The sequence below is a fragment of the Anomaloglossus baeobatrachus genome, chromosome 12 (assembly GCF_048569485.1).
Source record: "Anomaloglossus baeobatrachus isolate aAnoBae1 chromosome 12, aAnoBae1.hap1, whole genome shotgun sequence".
Lineage (NCBI taxonomy): Eukaryota > Metazoa > Chordata > Amphibia > Anura > Aromobatidae > Anomaloglossus > Anomaloglossus baeobatrachus.
In genome coordinates, this window is record NC_134364.1 from 12,475,494 (window position 1) to 12,490,653 (window position 15,160).

At 48.4% G+C, this 15,160-nt stretch overlaps 1 protein-coding gene across 1 annotated transcript in view; it reads right to left on the reverse strand.

Annotated features, from left to right (window-relative positions):
- Positions 1-15,160, reverse strand: part of ITPK1 (inositol-tetrakisphosphate 1-kinase) — a 137,313-nt gene that overhangs the window by 65,187 nt on the left and 56,966 nt on the right. The window lies entirely within an intron of this gene.

A 15,160-nucleotide genomic window follows, 5' to 3' on the forward strand; every position in this document is an offset into this window, starting at 1 on the left:
CAAGAATATAACTACTATAATACTGCCCCCTATGTACAAGAATATAACTACTATAATACTGCCCCCATGTACAAGAATATAACTACTATAATACTGCCCCCTATGTACAAGAATATAACTACTATAATACTGCCCCCTATGTGCAAGAATATAACTACTATAATACTGCTCCTATGTACAAGAATATAACTACTATAATACTGCCCCCTATGTACAAGAATATAACTACTATAATACTGCCCCTATGTACAAGAATATAACTACTATAATACTGCCCCCTATATACAAGAATATAACTACTATAATACTGCTCCTATATACAAAAATATAACTACTATAATACTGCCCCCTATGTACAAGAATATAACTACTATAATACTGCCCCCTATGTACAAGAATATAACTACTATAATACTGCCCCCAAGCTGTGAGGTTGTGTGTGAGCAGTTCTCCTGATGTCTGGAGCAAGCCCAGGGCGGGGCCCCCCCTGGGCGGGGAAGCTCCCCAGGCAAGGCCCAGGCTTCCCGGCCTACACTGGGACATGGCTCCCAGGCCTCTTCCATTGGGAATACCACCCCCAGAGTCACTGTGAGACCTGTGAATGTTGCACAAAGCTCCAGTAAGAAAGGAGAAAGTAAGGAATCCATGTGTCCTGTTTTGGGAGGAAAACAAACTCCAAGTGCAGTAATGAAGCCAGAAGTGAGTGAAGAAAAGAAACAAAGTGTGAAGTCTTATGATTCCTGCAGAGAAGCCCCGGTCAGTGCACAGCTCCAGCCAGGAGCTCAGCCTCCATCACCATCAGCTGTGCAGCTCAGCTCTCCGGCCCGCAGACAGAGGACATCTTTGGAGAAGCAGACCCTGCAAGAGAATCTCCAGCAGCAGCATGTGGTGTCCGGCATGGCGAGCTCAGGCCGCACCAGGTCGCAGTCCGGTGCCAGCGGTAAGCAAGTCCCAGTGCCTGGGTCCAGCAAGGCCACCATGCAGACATCTGTGGTGGAGGCCTCTGACAAGCCTGTATTCAAGGTCCCTGCACCTGTGGCCAAGCCTGAAGCTGTGGAGACGGGGCGTGCGCCCGAGCTGCAGCTGGCGGAGGAGATACCTGGACTGGTAAGGAAGATGGGTGAGTTGCAGACGCATAAACAAATGCTGCAAAGTGAAATAGACTGTATTTACCACCTGAAGACCAGTCACCCTGATAACAATGCCACGTATGACATGAGGCTGAATGCGCTGGGTGTGGAGCTGGCCGGGGTGGTACAGGACATGGACTGTTGTGTGGAGGCGATGGGGCCCCTGAAGACCAGTCACCCTGATAATAATGCCGCGTATGACATGAGACTGAATGCGCTGGGTGTGGAGCTGGCCGGGGTGGTACAGGACATGGACTGTTGTCTGGAGGCGATGGGGCCCCTGAAGACCAGTCACCCTGATAATAATGCCGCGTATGACATGAGGCTGAATGCGCTGGGTGTGGAGCTGGCCGGGGTGGTACAGGACATGGACTGTTGTCTGGAGGCGATGGGGCCCCTGAAGGAGACCTACGTGAATCGGGAGCGGTTTGCCTCCTATACACAAGCCTGTGCTGTGGAGACCAGGACCCCCCACATAAAGTCAGAGACTGTTCAGGACGACACCCCCCAGCAGCAGGCACGGCCGGTGGTACAGGCGGCACGCTTCTGCTTCCAGGAGGGAGCACCACTGCAGCAGCAGGGACAGCCTGTAGAGTCTGAACAGGAGCATACGCCTCAGACTCCAGCAGAGGCACCACAAGTCTCAGCATGCTCCTCACAGGAGCAGGACAGTATGTCTGAGACTGTCTGTGCTGATGAGGCCGGTGCACAGCCTGGGCATAGTGACGCTGTGCCTGTGGGGTCGGGGGCTGGAGGGGATTCACAATCTGTGATGGACGTTGCACTGTCTGACAATGATGCTGCTCATGTTAATGTACATGACATATGTGACTATCCCCCTTTACCATCTAGTCCACAAGGTGTGACAGCCCCCCTGCTGCAGATCCTCTCCCTGTCAGTCAGCCCAGTGTGACCCAGCGGGTGCCCCCCAGGAATGCCTGGAGCCGCGGTGCCCCATCCTTCACCTCTAGTGCCAGGTATACTGGCCAGACGTTTAAACGTATCAATGTTGTGCGTTTTAAGTACATAGGTCCCAAGGAGGATCTGCCGCAGCGCAGATATGTGGTGAGGGAGCTGCTGTGCCGCCAGATGGGGTTTGTGGTACATGAGATCCTGGCGGTCTCTAATCTGCAGGACAGGCAGGGCTATGAGGTCAGTTTCAAGCTCGTTGGTGATCTGGACAGATTCTGGGCCCATTATCCCAAGTTCAGGGACACCGAGGGCTGGAATAAGTTTTTGTTGGTTCCCATTTCCAGGCCAGATACTGTTACTGTGAATGTCACCTTCTGGAATGAGGCCGTTCCCCCACAGGACATCGAGGTGTGGCTCCGGAGACATTGTGACCTCGTCTCTGATCTCACCAAGGTCAGGGATGAGGATGGTATCTGGACAATGGGGTGGAAGGTACAGGTGAAGCTGAGGCAATATAATAATATCACTGCCCACCTACCCAACTCCTTCTTCATTGGGAGGGAGAAGGGGAGATGTTACTACCCCGGGCAGCCCAGAAAATGCTTCAAATGTGGTGGAAAGGGTCATCTGGCTAATGCCTGTACTGTGGTGAAGTGCAGCCTGTGTGGGGAAATTGGCCATGTCGCTGCAGATTGTCGGGACGTCCGGTGCAACCTCTGTGGTAAGATGGGCCATCCTCACAGGGACTGTCCAGACGCCTGGCACAACATCTGCAGAGAGTTACCGGATGAGGATGTGATGGCAGGGGCTGAGGCTCAGGAGGTAGTTGAGCTGGTGGCAGAGGCTCAGGAGGAGGATGTAATGTCAGGAGAGATACCGACCAACTCAGATGCCCACCAGGAGTCCGCCCATGTGACGCCAGAGCAGCAGGGTACAAAGAGGAACATGGAGGTTGTCCCTCAGGTCCAGCAGCCTCACGTAGGCCCCTCTTCTGCATCACTCTTTGTATCTGAGGACTGGAGTGTTAAGCACAATAAGAGGAAGAAAAAAAATGCGTCCTCTCGTAAACCTGAGGCAGAATATGACTCTGGTCAGAGTGCTAGCAAGAAGGTCCAGGGTTCTGCTGAAGTGATGGTCGTGTCCGGCAGGTATGGGGTGTTATCAGAGTCTAATGATGAGGACTATGAGAACGAGTTGAGGAAAATTGATGCTGAATGTGACAGGGACGTCGAGGACCATCCCCCGCCGAAAAGGAAGCCCATTTCTGTAGACCATCAGGTAGAGACTGACATGGACACCAGTGGTGGACAGAACATCTTTGATTCATGATGATGGCTGTTACTCTGCTCCTTTTATACTGTGTTGTGATGGCCGGGTTCTCATTAACAATAACCTCGAGTAATGTGAATAGTATTAAGGTGAGGAGGACGAGACATACGGTATATAAACATCTCCGATACCTGGGCACTGATGTCATCTTCCTGCAGGAGACGCGACTGACATCTCTGGGGCTTATGAGGGAGGCTGAGAGGGAATGGCGGTCCGGTCCATCATTCTGGTCACTGGCTGTGGAGCCTTACGCCGGGGTCGCTGTCCTGTTTAGCACCAATGACGTGACTGTACATAGGATGACGGAGGTGGTCATGGGGAGGTGTATGGTTCTGGAAGTCACTATCCATGGTAGGCGACTCCGGCTTATTAACATCTATGGGCCACAGACGGTGACTGACAGGATCCAGCTTTATAATGACGTCAAGCCTTACCTCTTCACTTCTCTTCCAGTGGTGATGGCAGGGGACTTTAATGCGATACTGTCATCAGGTGACAGTTCCTCAGGCAGGACAGTGACCAGGGATGGTAAGGTCCTACAGAACATCATAACACAGGCAGGGCTGACTGACGCTTTCACACAGGGAGGTCGGCAGCCTAAGTTCACATATTCTTGTTCCAACAGAAGCAGTAGGATAGATTTTGTGTTTGTGAGTCCTACTGAGGCTGTCGGCGCCCTGAGTGAGAAGGTCGTCCCTTACTCTGATCACCTCGCTTTGTGCTTGTGCCTAGGGGTCTCTACCCGTCCGGACGTTGGTAGAGGGTTGTGGAGGCTTAATTCTAGTCTCCTGGATGATGTTTATGTCCAGAGTCGTATCCACTCCCTTATGGAGCTTCATCTAGACAGGGCTGACTTCTATGACAACGTGACCGACTGGTGGGAGGACGTCAAGGAGGATATCAGATCCCTCTTACAGAGACTGTCAGTTAATAAAGGGAGGAATAAGTACAGCCAGTACCTAAGACTGCGTAAAGAATTGGAGTCATTGTATTCGGCGGGTGGGGATGACAGAGTAAGGATTAACCGGCTGAAATCTGAGATAAGGCAGTATCAGTACAGTAGGTACACCTCCCTGGTTCTTGAGCGAGATTATGGGTCCTTAGGGGCCCCTGATCCGTTTGAGAATTGCAGGGAGAGGGTGGCCAAGAAAATGGTCACAGGTCTCACTGATTCCCAGGGTGTATTGCAGGATTCACGGGAGGGTATCCTGGGGGTAGTGAGATCTTACTATGCTGACTTGTTTCAGAGGAAGGTTTTGGATAGAAATAAGATGGCTCAATTCTTGGAGGCAACTCCAGTGCCTGATACTTATGATCTGGACTTTTCTCCTTTGACAGCAAAATTAACGGTGGAGGAAGTTAAGGAGACTATTGATAAATTATGTCTGAAGAAGGCACCAGGTCCAGATGGCATTACAGCAGAGTTTTATAAGAAATTTAGAGACCTCCTGGCTCCAATCCTTGTGGATGTGTATAGCAATTGCCTAGAAACTCACCTGATGCCTCCATCCATGAGAGTCTCCTCGTTGGTTCTGCTGTCTAAGGGTAAAGAGCCGAGCGACATCAGGAACTGGAGGCCGATTGCCCTCCTGAATGTGGACAGGAAGATTCTGGCAAAGATCCTCTTTTCTAGATTAGTCTGTTTGTCTCCGGCACTGTTGGCAGGCTCTCAGTTTGGCACAGTAAAAGGGCGGAACATCTCTGGAGCAGTCATCTCGATACGGGAGATGTTCGAGAGATGTAAAGCTCAGCGGTGTGGGAGATATGTTGTGAGTCTGGACCAGGCTAAAGCCTTTGACAGGGTTGATCATGACTATCTGTGGGCGACTTTGTCAAAGTACGGTATTCCGGGAAAATTTGTGGATTGGCTGAAGACACTGTACAGAGAGGCGGTGAGCTTTCCTCTGATTAATGGTTGGCAGGGTGACACTTTTGGAGTTGAGGCAGGGGTGAGACAGGGCTGCCCATTGAGTCCACTCCTGTATGTTTTTGCCCTGGACCCGTTTCTGAGGTCACTGCAGGAGTGCGATTTTCAGGGGGTGTCGGTCCCCCACTGCTTGCCTCTGAATGTTGTTGCCTATGCGGATGATGTGACGTTGGTGATCTCCAATCCTCATGAGGTGCAGATGTTATCTGCGTCCATCAGAAGCTACTCAGAGGCCTCCGGGTCTCTGGTCAACCTTGAGAAGAGTCAAGCTCTGTGGACATTAGACACTGATCCCGGCTTTGATCTGCCGCAGTTTGCCAATGCCTCCACCCATATTAAGATCCTAGGGGTTAAATTCGGGAGGGATGATAATGCCAGGCTAAATTGGGAGGAGAAATTGGAAACCGGAAATGTGAAGGTTCAGCGATGGAAGAACTGGAGGCTGACCTACAGAGAAAGGGTCACTATGTTGAAGACTTACCTGGTCCCCGTGTTTTTGTATGTCTCTGTCATTTTCCCTTTGCCAGAGCCTTTCTCAGCGAGGCTCTTCAGCCTGTTCTTCCAGCTCTTGTGGGGGAATAGGCTGAATCTCATAAAGAGGGGAGTAACGTACTTACAGCGGAGAGAGGGGGGGTTGGATATGTTGAATCCAAGGGTTTTCTTTGACTCCTTGTTTCTGAAGGTGAATTTTGGGAACATGGACTCAAACAGTAGCTCCCTGTGGGTGAATAGTATCCGGTACTGGATATTGCCTTTTGCAGAGTCTTGGGTGCGAGGCGGCAGTCTCAAGAGGAGGAGATGGACGGGTGACCACCTCCCCCAGTATCTGGACTATGGTCTGAAGTGTGTCAGGAAGTGGGGACTGGAGAGGTCTTACATTGAGAGCACCACGAGAAGAGACCTGTATGCTCGGATATGTGGGACTTTCTTCCATTCTCCACTGGCCCTGAGGGACTGTGTCACGACCACCCTTCAGGACAGTCTCAGGTTCCTGAACGGGAGACGACTTCCTTCCAAACTGTTTGATATTACTTGGCTTTCGCTCCATAGTCGGCTCTTTGTCAGGGGGAATCTGAAGTTTCTGAGCGTCTCTGATCGGACCTGTCCCCTTGGTTGTCGGCAGGAGGAGACTATGGATCACTTTATATGTGATTGCTGGGGAGGAAGGAAGATCCGGGAGGAAGTGTCCGATCGTCTCCAAATCCCCAGACTGCGGACCCTAAAGTATCCTGACATAGTGTACGGTGTCCCCTCTAATGTCAGTAATATCGACAGAGAGACCATGTATATTATAATTAGTGTCATCAAGTACTACCACTGGCACATGAGGACCCGGGTATCACTGCACAATGAGCCATTTGATCACACCGCTGCAGCCGATCAGGTTATGTCGGAGCTCCGGTGGATCAAAGCCATAGAAATTGGAAGGAGTCAGAGGAACGCAACATTATGGAGGAATGTGAGGTTCAGTTAGGAGATATGGTGTTTTTTTTTTTTTTTTTTGTTTTTTTTGTTTTCTCTCTCTCTGCTAACGGTGGAATTCATCATTTATTTATGTATGTAATGTGATTATTTAGTGCTTTTGTATATGTGACTGCAGAATGCAGTGATTTGTGTTTTCTTCGGGCAATTTTGTGTTTTTATAATTGTATTTGTTTGTTTTATAATAAAAATTGCCCCTATGTACAAGAATATAACTACTATAATACTGCCCCCTATGTACAAGAATATATCTATTATAATACTACCCCTATGTACAAGAATATAACTACTATATAATACTTACTGCCCCTATGTACAAGAATATAACTACTATAATACTGCCCCCTATATACAAGAATATAACTACTATAATACTGCCCCCTATATACAAGAATATAACTACTATAATACTGCCCCTATGTACAAGAATATAACTACTATAATACTGCCCCCTATATACAAGAATATAACTACTATAATACTGCCCCCTATATACAAGAATATAACTACTATAATACTGCTCCTAATACTGCTCCTATGTACAAGAATATAACTACTATAATACTGCCCCCTATGTACAAGAATATAACTACTATAATACTGCCCCCTATGTGCAAGAATATAACTACTATAATACTGCTCCTATGTACAAGAATATAACTACTATAATACTGCCCCCTATGTACAAGAATATAACTACTATAATACTGCCCCTATGTACAAGAATATAACTACTATAATACTGCCCCCTATATACAAGAATATAACTACTATAATACTGCTCCTATATACAAAAATATAACTACTATAATACTGCCCCCTATGTACAAGAATATAACTACTATAATACTGCCCCCTATGTACAAGAATATAACTACTATAATACTGCCCCCTATGTACAAGAATATAACTACTATAATACTGCCCCCTATGTGCAAGAATATAACTACTATAATACTGCTCCTATGTACAAGAATATAACTACTATAATACTGCCCCCTATGTACAAGAATATAACTACTATAATACTGCCCCCTATGTACAAGAATATAACTACTATAATACTGCCCCCTATGTACAAGAATATAACTACTATAATACTGCCCCCTATGTACAAGAATATAACTACTATAATACTGCCCCCTATATACAAGAATATAACTACTATAATACTGCTCCTATATACAAAAATATAACTACTATAATACTGCCCCCTATGTACAAGAATATAACTACTATAATACTGCCCCCTATGTACAAGAATATAACTACTATAATACTGCCCCCTATGTACAAGAATATAACTACTATAATACTGCCCCCTATGTGCAAGAATATAACTACTATAATACTGCTCCTATGTACAAGAATATAACTACTATAATACTGCTCCCTATCTACAAGAATATAACTACTATAATACTGTCCCCTATATACAAGAATATAACTACTATAATACTGCCCCTTATGTACAAGAATATAACTACTATAATACTGCCCCTATGTACAAGAATATAACTACTATAATACTGCCCCTATGTACAAGAATATAACTACTATAATACTGCTCCTATGTACAAGAATATAACTAATATAATACCGCCCCTATGTACAAGAATATAACTACTATAATACTGCCCCTATGTACAAGAATATAACTACTATAATACTGCCCCTTATGTACAAGAATATAACTACTATAATACTGCCCCTATATACAAGAATATAACTACTATAATACTGCCCCTTATGTACAAGAATATAACAACTACTATAATACTGCCCCTTATGTACAAGAATATAACTACTATAATACTGCCCCTATGTACAAGAATATAACTACTATAATACTGCTCCTATGTACAAGAATATAACTACTATAATACTGCCCCTATGTACAAGAATATAACTACTATAATACTGCCCCCTATGTACAAGAATATAACTACTATAATACTGCTCCTATGTACAAGAATATAACTACTATAATACCGCCCCCTATGTTCAAGAGTATAACTACTATAATACTGCTCCTATGTACAAGAATATAACTACTATAATACTGCTCCTATGTACAAGAATATAACTACTATAATACTGCCCCTATGTACAAGAATATAACTACTATAATACTGCCCCCTATGTACAAGAATATAACTACTATAATACTGCTCCTATATACAAGAATATAACTACTATAATACTGCCCCCTATGTACAAGAATATAACTACTATAATACTGCTCCCATATACAAGAATATAACTACTATAATACTGCCCCTATGTACAAGAATATAACTACTATAATACTGTCTCCTATATCTATATATATAATTGCCTTATTCTGTCTGTCTGTCTTGCTCCAAAATTGTGTCCTTACGGTGACACAAAGCCGATTGGCCGCTGGGCTCGCCATTGTCCCGCCCCCCGCACGGATTGGCCGCTCGCCCAGGCTGCGCCCCCACACGGATTGGCCGGCCGCTCGCCCAGGCTCCGCCCCCCCCCACAGATTGGCCTCTCGCCCCGGCACCCTGCAGGCATTGGCAACTCGGCCACGCCCCGCCCCCATCACGCAATGCATGCTAGCTCTGGCCCCGCCCCCCCACGCATTCCCCGAACCGACACGGTCACGGAGCCACGACTCCCAGGTGAGTACTGTACCCCCGGGAGCCCACATCAGCGTACGCCGCCAAACCAGCCGACACATACCCTCGCATTGCTGGGGCTGGCCGGCGTATGCTGGTGTGGGCTCCCGTGCGAGCGGGGGACGAGATACGCTGGTAATCATGGTAGCATAGTTACCAACGCATCAAGGTCCTGCAGCGGCGGAACATACACACACACATAACAGCACGCACACACACATCAGATCACACTCACTCTCACACACACCTCACACACACATCACATCCACATACTCACAACATCCTGGGATATCGCTTGCTTCTCGGCGGCGATACTGTGCTTCCAGGACCTGCCGGAGGATCACATGGCCAGAAGCATGTGGTATCTCCGGATGTTGTGAGTGTGAGCGCGTATGTGCAATATCGTCAATGTGTGTGTGCGTGAGTGTATGCGATCAGGTGTGTGTGAGTGTATGCGATCGGGTGTGTGTGTGTGTGTGTGTGTGTGTGTGTGCGTGAGTGTATGCAATCGGATCTGTGAGTGTCGGCAGAGGAGCACGGCGTGCTGGAGGAGGCTGGGAGGAGAGAGGCTGATCCTGGGGAAGGCTGGGATGGGGAGGCTGAGAGAAGAGAGGCTGATGCTGGGGGAGGCTGAGGCTGGGGTAGGCTGGGAGGAGAGAGGCTGATGCTGGGAAGAGAGAGGCTGATGCTGGGAAGAGAGAGGCTGATGCTGGGAGGAGAGAGGCTGATGCTGGGAGGAGAGAGGCTGATGCTGGGGGGGGGCTGAGGCTGGGGTAGGCTGGGAGGAGAGAGGCTGATGCTGGGGACAGAAAAGGCTGATGCTGGGAGGAGAGAGGCTGATGCTGGGAGGAGAGAGGCTGATGCTGGGAGGAGAGAGGCTGATGCTGGGAGGAGAGAGGCTGATGCTGGGAGGAGAGAGGCTGATGCTGCGGGTAGAGAGGCTGATGCTGGTGCAGCATGGAGGATGGAGCACGATGGGGGGTGCGCAGCATGGGGGATGGAGCACGTTTGGGAGTGCGCAGCATGGCGGATGGAGCACGTTTGGGAGTGCGCAGCATGGCGGATGGAGCACGTTTGGGAGTGCGCAGCATGGCGGATGGAGCACGTTTGGGAGTGCGCAGCATGGCGGATGGAGCACGTTTGGGAGTGCGCAGCATGGCGGATGGAGCACGTTTGGGAGTGCGCAGCATGGCGGATGGAGCGCGTTTGGGAGTGCGCAGCATGGTGGATGGAGCACGTTTGGGAGTGCGCAGCATGGCGGATGGAGCACGTTTTGTAGTGCGCAGCATAGGGGATGGAGCACGATGGGGAGTGCGCAGCATAGGGGATGCAGCACGATGGGGAGTGCGGAGTATGGCGGATGGAGCACGATGGGGAGTGCGCAGCATGGGGGATGCAGCACGATGGGGAGTGCGCTGCATGGGGGATGGAGCACGATGGGGAGTGCGCTGCATGGGGGATGGAGCACGATGGGAAGTGCACACCTCCCCCCAACACACACACACACACACACACGCGCGCGCGCCCTACACAGACACCCCACACACACACTGGGAACCACAAATAACTGCCCTACACAGACACCCACACACACAGACAACGCTGCACACACACAACACCCAACACACAAACACCACGGCACACAGAAATATACGCACATACCGCACAACACACACATTGCACAAAACATACCTCCCCCCAAAACACACCACACACAAACGCTACAGACACACAGCGCTCCACAAACAACGCAACACACGCAACACACATACAACACCGCTCTCACCCCCCGCCACACCCAGAACATGTACAGCGCCCTACACAAACACATGGTGACTAGTGATGAGCGAGTACTAAAAAGCTCGGGTGCTCGAAGCTCGGGCCGAGCCTCCCAAGATACTCGTGTACTCGGCCCGAGCACCGAGCCCAATGTTATCCTATGGAAGACCCGAGTATTTTTGTGAAATGACCCCCGGCAGCATGGAGAAACCCTAAAAATGTCACAAAAGTCTCAGAAGAGTGCTCAAATGACATGGCATCAGCATGGGGAAGACCCCTTGAAGCATTTATCACTCAAAAGTCACAGCTGTGAACAATTTTGTCCGAGTTTTACGCCATTTTTACGGACTCACCAGAAAACCTTCCAAAATGACACCAAAATGAATTTTCATGGCGGAAATGTTAAGGGCACATACCCAATAGTGAGATAGAGCTGGTGTCTGTTACTTTTTGAGATTAATACATGAAAGATTTTACATGAAAACCTTGTGTGGCACTCCGATGTCCAAAACGCACGTTTTGTGCTTTTTACTAGCGATGTCGGTCATTTTTTTTTTTTATTCTATCTCCCTCAGTCCGTCGGTCTGTCTCTCTCTGTCTTGTCTGTCCCCCTCTCACAGTCTGTCGGTCAGTTCCCCCCCCTCTCTCTTACTTACCGTTCCCCGATCACCGGCGCGGCGCTGCACAGCTGTTCAAACTCCGGTGGCTTTTCCTCTTTTGAGAAAGCCGGCCGCTCATTAATCAATCTCCTATTCCCTGCTTTCCTGCTTTTCGGCGCCTATGATTGGTTGCAGTGAGACACGCCCCCACACTGAGTGACAGCTGTCTCACTGCACCCAATCACAGCAGCCGGTGTGTGTATACTGTGCAGTGAAATAAATAATTAAATAATTTAAAAAAACGGCGTGCGGTCCCCCCAATTTTAATACCAGCCAGATAAAGCCATACGGCTGAAGGCTGGTATTCTCAGGATGGGGAGCTCCACGTTATGGGGAGCCCCCCAGCCTAACAATATCAGCCAGCAGCCACCCAGAATTTCCGCATACATTAGATGCGACAGTTCTGGGGCTGTACCCGGCTCTTCCCGATTTACCCTGGTGCGTTGGCAAATCGGGGTAATAAGGAGTTAATGGCAGCCCATAGCTGCCACTAAATCCTAGATTAATCATGTCAGGTGTCTCCCCGAGATTCCTTCCATGATTAATCTGTAAATTACAGTTAAAAAACACACACACACGAAAAATCCTTTATTAGAAATAAAAAACACTAACAAAGTCCCTCATTACCAATTTATTAACCCCGACAAACCCTCCATGTCCGGCGTACTCCACAGTCCTCCAGCGTCGCGTCCAGCTCTGCTGCATGGAAGTGACAGGAGCTGCAGAATACACCGCCGCTCCGGTCACCTCCACGCAGCTAATGAGATGAGTATAGCGATCAGCTGAGCTGTCACTGAGGTTACCTGGATCCAGCGGTGGATGCAGCGGTGGCCGCGGGTAACCTCAGTGACAGCTCAGCTGATCGCGCTACTCACCGCCGCTCCAGTCAGCTCCATGCACCAACTGAGGTGAGTATAGCGATCAGCTGCGCTGTCACTGAGGTTAATCGCGGCCACCGCTGGATCCAGCGGTGGCCGGGAGTTACCTGACTGACAGCAGCTGATCGCGCTATTCCCTTCATTAGCTGCGTGGAGGTGACCGGAGCGGCGGTGTCTTCTGCTGCTCCTGTCACTTCCATGCAGCAGAGCTGGACGCGACGCCGGAGTCCGTGGAGTACGCCGGACATGGAGGGTTTGTCGGGGTTAATAAATTGGTAATGAGGGACTTTGTTAGTGTTTTTTATTTCTAATAAAGGATTTTTCGGGTGTGTGTGTTTTTTAACTGTAATTTACAGATTAATCATGGAAGGAATCTCGGGGAGACGCCTGACATGATTAATCTAGGATTTAGTGGCAGCTATGGGCTGCCATTAACTCCTTATTACCCCGATTTGCCAACGCACTAGGGTAAATCGGGAAGAGCCGGGTACAGCCCCAGAACTGTCGCATATAATGTATGCGGCAATTCTGGGCAGCTGCTGACTGATATTGTTAGGGTGGGGGGCTCCCCATAACGTGGAGCTCCCCATCCTGAGAATACCAGCCTTCAGCTGTATGGCTTTATCTGGCTGGTATTAAAATTGGGGGGACCGCACGCCGTTTTTTTTAATTATTTATTTATTTATTTTACTGCACAGTATAGACCCGCCCACCGGCTGCTGTGATTGGGTGCAGTGTGACACCTGTCACTCAGCGTGGGGGCGTGTCTCACTGCAACCAATCATAGGCGCCTGTGGGCGTGGAAAGCAGGGAATATGAGATGGCTGTGTACAGAGCACAGCGCGCCGGCCGGTATAAAGGCTCGGTCACGCTGTGCAGGCCGGCCAATCACTGCAATTCCACAACTAACAGGGCTGTGGCATTGCAGTGGTCTGCCAGCCAATCCCTGCATGAGCGCCAAAAGAGCGCCAACATGCAGGGATGAAGACCACGAGTAAAGCACGAGTATTGCAAAATTACTCGGTACCCGCCGAGTAGCCCGAGCACAGTGATACTCGTGCGAGTACCGAGTAGTAACAAGCATACTCGCTCATCACTAATGGTGACTACACACAACAACATCTATCTATATCTATCTATCTATATATATATATATATATAAAAATAACAAAAATCATACATGAACTACACAATACGTAAATATCCGGCCACCTTCTAGTACAAGAATATTAGTTAGTACTAGTAGTAGTTAGTAGAATGACATTTTGCTTGGATATTCCCCTATAGGTGGCTGGTGCTGTTATCACCTAGGATGGGTTGAGATGAGGTTCGGCTGTGCCAGCAGGTGATCTATTTACTCTGCTATAATCCATGGTGGGGAATGTAGGTCACGGATATGAAAGCTGATCAAAGTACAAGGACAGAAGAGGCAGAATTCTTTCTGGACATGTAGGGGTTAATTATTGAGTGTACAATATACTGAGAATTACACACACACACACACACACACACACACACACACACACACACACACACACACACACTACATTGTGTCTGCCGTGCGGTATTTACTATGCCTCAGTGTTAAATTATGGAGGCCTTTATCATCTTCTATAGATCTCTATTGTATTTTATCTTTATTTTGACTTTTTCTTTTTTTTTTAAGTAGAAAATATCTGATTTATTAAACATCACATTTAACATTGTGCCTAAATGTGTACGCAGTATACAATGGAAGAGAGAAGGAATTGCCGTCTCACAGAAGGAAGAGCAGAGCGGCAGGTGAGGCTTCCGCATCTCAGTGCTGGGTTCACAGCTGCACTGCTCAGCTCTGCTGTATACATAGAAGGAGCCATTGTTAATAATCCCTTTGGCACTGCAGAAGTTGAGAGTTCATGAGAAGTGTCACTATCCTCTTCGGGGCAGGGCTTGGAGATAATATCTCAGGGCTAGTTTTATACATTTCTGTTATAACTCGGCCCCGCGGGCTCTTCTATTAACCCATTCATTCCAGTGTCTAGATATGAAGACACATCCACAGATAGGTTTCATGGAGCATCTCCGCCGTTACCAGCGGGAGGGATTACCAGGAATAATGGGTCAGGCTTTACCGCTAACAATGTAACATTACACGTTCCGTTATTAGCGATTCTGTGGAGGTGTGGGAGAGAACAGGGACGTCTCCATAGACATAGACTGGGGCTGTGCACTGAAGCTGCGGCGGAAGCACAGTTACTATGTGCCACTGCAACAATGGATTTCCCAATAGACCGGGGCATGCTTTGTATCTACACATGGCGGGGGATTGAGGTGCGACAGCACGGAGCGAAGTCACTGCAAACTATCTGTACAGAAACAAAGAAGGGTGAAGGGTGGGAATGCCCAAACCAGCGCCATGAAGACATAAGTGTCTCTATAG